At 41.7% G+C, this 9,052-nt stretch overlaps 1 pseudogene across 1 annotated transcript; it reads left to right on the top strand.

Annotated features, from left to right (window-relative positions):
- Positions 1–723: 723 nt before the first annotated feature.
- On the top strand, positions 724–8,805 carry LOC308473016 (vesicular inhibitory amino acid transporter pseudogene; annotated as a pseudogene). Its single transcript has 3 exons — positions 724–813; positions 5,172–6,015; positions 8,516–8,805. The product of its transcript is annotated as a vesicular inhibitory amino acid transporter pseudogene (transcript).
- Positions 8,806–9,052: the final 247 nt, after the last annotated feature.

The following is a 9,052-nucleotide window of genomic DNA, read 5'->3' as shown; positions in this document are numbered from 1 at the left end:
GGAGGTTAAAAGGGGCTCACCTTTGCACCTCTGTGCTTGTTCTTACGCTGTGCAGTTGTTTTTAACTCAGTGAATTTTTGTTCTAATTCATTGTATGGGGTACTCTGGTCAGTTATTTCAGGGTTGTACTGGTGCTGCAAACTAGCTGGACTGGAAGTCCAGCTCCCAGACCTGTTGCAAAGGCTCATCTAGTTCCTTTGCGTGGTTAAGAAGGACCACACAAAAGACATGGGGCAGAGCAATCCAAACTATAGGAAGCCAATGTAATTTAAATTATGCCAATGTAACTTACCCCTGTTCTAAACCTGGCAGAGGAAAGACAAGCCTTTAAAAGATAGGGTTTTTTTTTTGTAAGTGTAACTTCTGCTGAGTTCCTAGGCTATGTGACCAAACTGAATAGAGTCTGGAGTAGGGTTAAGTCTCTCCCTGCTCTGTCCTGTCCTGTCCCCACTTTTGAGGAATTACCCCAGCATCATGTGTCCACTTTGGCTGAGTCTGACTGCATAAGGATGGAGGACTTATGCTGACATATCTCTGACTGATCTGGGATGAGGGTTTTCAGTTGGCTCAGCCAGAGAGCAACCTATTTCAAACACTCATTCCACAGTCCTTGGGTTTGGATTGCTCCCTAGGTGAGGGAAGGAGTTTATGTTGTACCCTAAAGGCAGGCAGAGCAGCTCCATCGCTGCCAAATGAGGGAGCACAAGTTTGCACTGGCAAAGAATGGCAAGTGCGAGAAATAACTTGCAGAAGCAAGCAGGGCAGACTTTCCCTGCTTCTGTGACTCCTTTTAGTGGAGGCTGGTCCATTAAGGTGAGCATGCACCACCAACATCAGTTACCAGTAGCCCTCAACTAGCCTCTATCTGCCTGCCTCCTTAACATCCAGTCCAGTAGGTGGTGCTGCCAGCCAACTTCCTTTTCCATAATCTCACTATTTAGCAGGGAGGAGGATGGGGACAAAACTGGAATTAGTTGACCCTGCATGTCAACTACTGCTTGCCTTCTGCCCTATCTGTCCCAAAGGGCACCAGCCACCATGGCTTACATGTAACACTCTTGCAGTGCAACAATGAAGATGATACAGTGCTAGGACAATTGCTTCAAAAATAATGCTAAAGTGGATCTTGCTCGTTTATTTGTTTGTTTCCAGAGAGGTGGCCACCTTAGTAATCGCAGCAGAATAGAAGAAAGAATGTTGTGGAACCTTAACAACTAGCAAATTGATTCCACAGTCCACAGCACAAATTTCACTGGGCCACAGTCTGCTTCGTCAGATGTATGAACTGTTATCCCCAATATATTTGCATGATTTTGTGGTGATGGTGGAATTGTAAAGAATGCAGTCAGAGAGAAATGAAATGAAAAGTACAGGCAATGCCCTCCAATCCTTCTCACTATCAAGAAAATATAACAAGCAAATAGAAAGAGAACCTATCGAGTTGACACTGACACAAAACCCCACACGTACAATACAAAAAATAATATAAGTTTCACAAAACAGGTGTCGAAAACACCCGTTCCCTGGTATACTCCATCTCTGGGAGAGGGTGGTCTACAGAGTAACATAACATGGGCAGGAATGTGGCTAGGGGGCAGTTGTCCCCCTTAAACCTGTCATAATCCCCAGATTCCCATCTTTCCTTTCTTCTCTTTTATTTTTAAGAGTAGGTTTACAGCATTTGCAGAACCAGGGATATGAGACAAAAAGCACAGGCGCTATTTTTCTCAATTTATTTTTGTGAGAAACTAGCTTTCTCCCCCTTTCATGTTTTGTCCATCACTCCCCTCCCCCCCCCCCAAAAAAATCCCCATGTCCATGTAACATACTTGTTCCTTGCAGTTGCTCCACTGTCCCTGGGACATTTATCTAATAAATCCTTATTAGATCCTTATTTCCATAAATAATTTTCTCTCCTTTTTCCTTTCTTTCAATTATCTTTCATGCAATGAGAAACACTGACAAAACTGTGACTGATGTCCATGGTATATTTGGAGACTTTTTAATATATAAATGAGAAATGTCAATGAGAACTGTTTATCTGAAATTGAATCTTTTTTATGCATAACTTGGTTCAAGAGGTTGCCAGTTTCAGTACTAATGTGAATTAAATTGCCATAAAAATAACACACCAGGCATGACGGTACATGAAAAGTGTGAGACTTTCATTTGGAGGGTCACCCACCCAGTATTGTACATACTGTAGAGAAATGTTGTAGGTATGAGATAGGTAGATGGAGGACAGGTAGATAGAACAAATATGTTTGAATTTAGGGTAAACATATTTGCCTCTCTTGAGCAATGCATACAATGTAATATAATGTTATATAACATAGCATAACATAATTTTAGAAAGTTGGTTTCTCTGTCTGTTTTCTGTGCCCTTCAACGCCTCTAAAGATATCACTCTAAAGATATACCAATTTGGCATGGTGGTTTCTGAGATCATTGAGGTTTGGGTCCATATTTGAATATCATCAGTCACCATTTCAATTTAAGATATCGGACTGGACCTTTTAAAACTGCATTGATATTAACCATATCTGGCAAGAAACTAATAAGACTCTGGGTCAGATGAAAAGTGAGATGAGCACCGCAACCCCATAGTCATTTTTGACTGGACTCGTCAAAGGTGACTATGGGGTTGTGGTGCTCATCTCACTTTTCAGGCCGAGGGAGCTGGCGTTTGTCCACAAACAACTTTCTTCTTCTTTGGCGATCACTCATAGCCGAGTAAGACTGTCTTCCACAAACACGGTTTTAACAATGAGTCTGTAAGTGACTGTGGAGGCCAATTCTGGATCCACATGTCCTTCCACAGAGGGGACATTGGTTCCCGAGCGGGAGTTGATCACGGTGTGGATTTGCCAAGTGTGCTTTCCTCTTAGCACGTTTCTCCCTTGCGTCCTGAATTCAAGTGTCTACAAAGCCCATGACATCTTTGGTAAAGGCTGTTCTCCAATTGGAGCGCTCACAGGCAAGTGGTTCCCAATTGTTGGTGTTTATATTACATTTTTAAAAATTTGCCTTGAGACAGTAATGCTATGCATTTGGACACCTCTTAACCACGCTTTGCATTATGGCTCCATAGATCAAGGAATTAGTTTTTGTTTGTGTTTGGATATATTTGGAAGCCATCTTGATTCAAGATGGCAGACTAAACCTTTAAAAACTGTGGTTATTGTTGTTATTATGATTATGATTATTATGATTATTATTATATTTCCCAAGCAATGAACAATGCAGTAGACAGAACTGTTTTTAATGTAAGTTGCTTGGGGTTACTCAGTGAGAAACATAACTAATACATAAATGTAATAATAATGATGTCTTAAATTAGGACCCTGGAAGCAGAAGTAGAGCATATGTTTTGCATGCAGATGGTGCCAGGTTCAACTCGTTGTGTCACTAGTTATAAGCAACAGTCTTCTTCTTTGGCAATCACTCATAGCTGAGTAAGATTGTCTTCCATAAACATGGTTTTACCAGTGAGTCTGCAAGAGGCCAATTCTGGACCCACATGTCCTTCCACAGTGGAGACATAGGTTTCTGGGTGGGAGTTGATCACAGTGGGGGTTTGCCAAGCATGCCTTCCTCTTAGCACATTTCTCCCTTTCGTCCTGAGTTCAAGCTTCTTCAAAGTCCATGACACCTTTGGTAAAGGCTGTCCTCCAATTGGGGCGGTCACAGGCCAGTATTTCCCAGTTGTCGGTGCTTATACTACATTTTTTAAGATTTGCCTTGAGACAGTCTTTAAACCTCTTTTGTTGACCACCAGCATTATGCTTTCCATTTTTAAGTTTGGAATAGAGCAGCTGCTTTGGAAGACGATAATTGGCATCCGCACAACATGACTAGTCCAACAAAGTTGATGTTAAAGAATCATAGCTTTGACACTGGTGATCTTCGCTTCTTCCAGTACACTGGCAGTAGGTGACACAAAAGATCTCTGCATAAGACCCTGTAGAGATGTTGCCCGTCAGAGTAGACAATACTGGGCACGATGGACAAATAGTCTTGACTTGTGCAGCTTTCTATAGTCTAAAGTATCACTGGCAGGGTCAAAGGCTACAATAAGCCAGCTACAGAATTGGTGCCAAGCCAAAACAGATACCCATCTTCCACAAAACGTGTTTTGTTTTTTTTTACCACTTTGATGGTCTTCTTATCTTTTGTTATTGTTTAGTCGTCTTAGTCATGTTCGACTCTCCATGACGCCATGAACCACAGCATGCCTTGGAAACTCACTTTCTTCTCAAAGCTTCTCCTTTTTTAGGTTCATGGAGTTTTCTTAGCAAAATACTGGAGTGGTTTGCCAGTTCCTTCTCCAGGTGGATCACATTTAGTGAAAATCTCGGCTATGACCTGTCCGTCTTGGGTGGCCCTGAACGGCATTGCTCATAGCTTCTTGGAGTTATTCAAGCCCCTTCACCATGACAAAGCAGTGATCCAAGAAGGGGCTTCTTTTCTAGCATGCATTTAAAATACACATATATATCTGCCGCTTAAATATTGCTGCTGTTTGTAACAAGGTGGCTGTATTCACAATTAAAGGAAAATTCAGAACACAAGTATCTTGGCTCGGAAGAGTATAAAGAATGTGTATCAGCCTTATGGGTGAAGGTGAAGAGGTCTTCCTTTCATGAATCTGTGTGAATCCATAAAAAAGTAATATTGCAAGGTCAGAAATATGAGAGGGATGCTATTTCTAGGTCCTCCTGCTTATTTATCCAGCAGTACCACCTCCCTGCTTGCACAAAATGCGTGGGGACAGCGAAAGCTCTTTGATTTTATCATTATTGAACTGCTATTGAACATTAATATGCACATTGATTAAATAACTGCTTCGCAGCCTTTTAAATTATGCCTGCAATCACATCAGCACTTGATATTTAATAGGAGCTTGTCTCTACAATTTGCTTGTCTTCAATTTTCTGGCTTATCTGGATTTCTGTGCTTCTGCCAGCAGTTATTTTCCCTGCTAACTTCATTCATCATGAATATACACATTTCTGGCAGCTATTATTTACTGAGACAGGTTAATGTAACAGCAATCCTTCCATGCAATTAGCAAAAGGTAGCCACTGACAGCTGCAGGTTTGAATGGGTTGTTTCTAGTAAACATTTTGCTTCAGGTGTTTTTTCTTTTGTCCTCTCTCTCTTGTCTCCAGGGGATTTTTGTTCTAGGTATGCCATATGCTGTACTCCACAGTGGATTCAGTGGGCTGCTTCTCATTATCCTGGCTGCAGTTTTCTGCTGCTACACTGGCAAAATCCTAATAGCTTGCCTGTATGAGGAAAATGAAGACGGGCAGCTGGTAAAAGTTAGAGGCACATATGAAGACATTGCTAATGCCTGCTGCAAAGAGCCGTTTCCGAAACTTGGTGACAGAGTTGTCAATGTGACCCAGGTGATGGAACTGATCATGATATGCATTTTGTATCTGGTTGTTAGTGGCAACTTGCTGTCACACAGCTTTCCAGATCTCCCAGTGACCGAGAAAACATGGTTGTTAATTGCCTGCGTAGGCCTGTTTCCTTGTGTGTTCATCAAAACACTCAAAGTCCTGTCCAAGCTCAGCCTCTTCGGCTCCCTAGCCCATTTTGTCATTATCTCTGTAGTGATCACATACTGCCTGACCTAAATGCATCTGTGGTCCTGGGCAAGATTCAGCCTCTCAGTGGAATTTGAGAGTTTCCTGGTCTCAGTAGGAGAGATCGTTTTCAGTTCCACATCCCACATATGTCTTCCTACCCTGGAAGGGAATATGCAAAATCCTGGAGACTGTAGATCGATGCTGAATTGGACTCATTTCTTGGCCTGTGTCTTCAAGACAATCTTTGCACTGACTGCATTCCTGACTTGGGGTGAAGAAACAAAGGAGGTCATTACTGACAACCTCCCATCATCACTGCAAACCTTAGTGAACTTGTGCCTCTTAGTCAAGGCACTTCTGTCTTACCCAATGTCATTATTTTCAATGACAGAGATTTTGCATGCTTACGACTTCCGGGGTGGCGCCATCGGTAATGGCGGATTCCCTCTGACTTGGAGGGAACCGGCTCTGCGGAAATCGGGTCTGCACCGCTACGGCGAAGCGGGGACCCTTCAAAAATCACAGGCGGGTGAAGCCTGTGACCGTGGGACTCGGCGGGCACCTTTTGCGCCCCCCCATTGGCAAAGGAGCCCGACTACGGGCTCCGGAACTGAGCGGGGAAGTGGCGCGGTGCTGTGAGTCATCTGCTTCTTCCGTGGAGCGAAGCCGCGTAGCCATTACCGGACAGCGCTACCTTTTTCCTGGGACAATTTGGCTGCAAAACAACGATCCGTGAGTAGGCTAATTTCGGAACTAAAGGAACTTTACAAACAATTTGGCACCGAAGCGGAGAGGCATAAACAGGAAGTCTGCCTTCCGTTCTTGTAAATGGAGTAAAGCAATGAACTTGTAAGCGGAAACCTTAAAAGACGTTGGAAAAGGATTATAATTCGAACATCAAACAAGCGATTTCCCCCCCCTTGATTGCAGGGGGGGAGGGGGGAAAGGTCTGAACTGTATTTCCCTGCAAAAAAGAGAGGAAAAGAAGCTAAAATCCACCGCTTAAAACCCTGGAACAGGTTGCCAGTGAACAGTAAGAAAGCCGTTTTGTGAAATGCGCTGTTGCTGAAAGTACTCTTTGACAGTTAACTCTGCATCTGAGATACAAGTAAGATACAATATTTCTGACTGGCTTCTCCTGGTTTTAAAGTAACAGGAAATAACTGAGATTGAAACTGTTGTCCTTTTTGTGAATCGGGGGGCGAAAGGAAAAAGTTAATTACTTTAAGACATTTTTGACTGCTACTGTGTCCCCCTAGAGGAAGTTTGAAATTGTTACAATAGCAGCTGGGCCAAGGGAATTTTCCACTTCAAAACAAATTCTGATTGTGAGATTGACCTTGGGTTTTATCTTGAGGGTTATGGCAGATGGGAAGGAGAAGATAGATTTGTTACAGGAAAAAGCAACGAGGTCTGGCAGACTATTTCGCACAGACGGTGGGCTGCAACGAAGAGCATCAACATCTGGCCCTTCTGGTTTACCAACAGCAACCTCATCGGCACAACCTAAACCCAAAGGTATGGCAGCTGACGATGCTTTGGCTCAGGCACTAGGTAAAATTAACGAATCTTTGGAAAGAATAAGTAAACAAGTAGCTGAGGCATCGGGCAAAATTTACCAAAACACTACAAGTATTAATAATTTGGGACAGAAGGTAAATATCAATACAGAAACTATTCAGAAATTACTACAGGAATCTACCTCGACACGAAAGACAGCCAAAGAGGCAAAGGAAATAGCAACTGCTACAGCCACCGTTACACAAACAACTTGAAAACCACAGGTCAATATTGTCTATGATTGAGTTGAAGGAGAAACAAATGAATTTAAGGATTAGGGCCGTACCCGAACTTGAGAAAGACAACTTGATTGATTTTCTTACGCAGGAATTTGCAGACTTTTGGAACCCAGATTTGGAGAAGGATAGTTTCAAGATAGTGAGTGCCTTTAGGCTTGGAAGAGGAGGGAGGAGGAACAGGGTGAGAGACTGTTTGATCACCCTCCGAACAAAAGAGGAGAGAGACAAAATCTTGAGTCTGCACTTCCAGAAGACCTTGGAAGAATATTATGAAAATGATATACAGGTGGTACATGACACCAGTCAAGCTTGCAAAAATCTATCATTTGCCCGATAATAAATGTTGGAAATGTAAAGAAACCGAAGGTACATTCTTTCACCTTTGGTGGACGTGCCCAAGGATTAAGGCTTTCTGGGAGATGATTTATAATGAAATGAAAAGGGTATTTAAATATACCTTTCTGTAGAAACCAGAGGCCTTTCTCCTGGGCATGGTTGGCCAAATGGTGCTAAAGAAGGACAGAACTTTCTTTATGTATGCCACAACAGCAGCAAGAATACTTATTGCAAAGTATTGGAAGATACAAGACCTACCCACTCTGGAATTGGCGGAAATGACTGGCAGAATCCGAGACCAGGGAGAAGAGTCGGTGGAAGAAGATTGGAAGAAATTTAAAGACTATTTACAGAAATATTGCAAAATTAATGAATGTTAGAATGATGTTGGAATGAAGCTAGGTGGTTTAAGCAGTAATGCTATAAAGCTGTATGTAAAAAAGGATTGATAACAGATGAAAATTTAAAGTTATAGTATATTTAGTTAAAGGATCATGAGAAAACAAAGAGGGAAAGAAATTGCTGACTTAACTAATTGAACTGGAATACAAAAAAGGGAGGTATGAGGAGGTCAGGGAAACAAGGATATGAATGTAAGCTATGGAAAGATTGATCCATTTTTCTTTTTTTTCTTTTTAAGTGTCTTTTATTCTTTTATTCTGTATTTTGTATTTTTCTTGTATTTTTACTTTTTGTTTTTGTGTAATTCTTTTTTTCTCTGAAATTTTAATAAATATCATTTTTTTAAAAAAGAGAGATTTTGCATGCTTACGTAACTTGGAGTCATACCTCTCTATCACTTCCTGCAATTTTAAAAAAGTTCTCTCCTCTTGTTAACTCAGCTGATGGCAATATTCATACCACATTTTGCTCTTCTGATGGGTTTAGCAGGTAGTGTAATGGGCGGTGCAATGACCTTCCTCCTTCCGTCTCTTTTTCACTTGAAGCTGAAATGTGGAAAATTAATATTGCTGGAGAAATGTGCAGACATTTCTGTGTTTACCTTGGGCATCTTCTGCAGCCTAGGTGGTCTTGTGTGCTCTACAAAAGGTCTACTGAAAGCATTTGGATAAAAGTAACAAGACTACACCAAAGGCCCTTAACGTTTGCCTATTGTAAAAAAGTAAAGTTTAGAGAAATAACGAAAACATAAGCAATTGCATCAAAGTCTGTATTGAAGTTGGATCCAATCATGGTTTAGTCCCGCTGGAATCACTGGGACATGATAGGAATGACCTACAGGCTCCATTGATTTCAGGGGGACTAAAGCTTAACAAGCATCCACTATATCCAGCCAAGCTATCCATGCATTTATGCTAA

This window comes from Podarcis pityusensis (assembly GCF_964106645.2).
Source record: "Podarcis pityusensis genome assembly, chromosome: 3".
Lineage (NCBI taxonomy): Eukaryota > Metazoa > Chordata > Lepidosauria > Squamata > Lacertidae > Podarcis > Podarcis pityusensis.
Note: the sequence above shows the minus strand (reverse complement) of the source record. Positions and strands in the feature narration are given on the sequence as shown.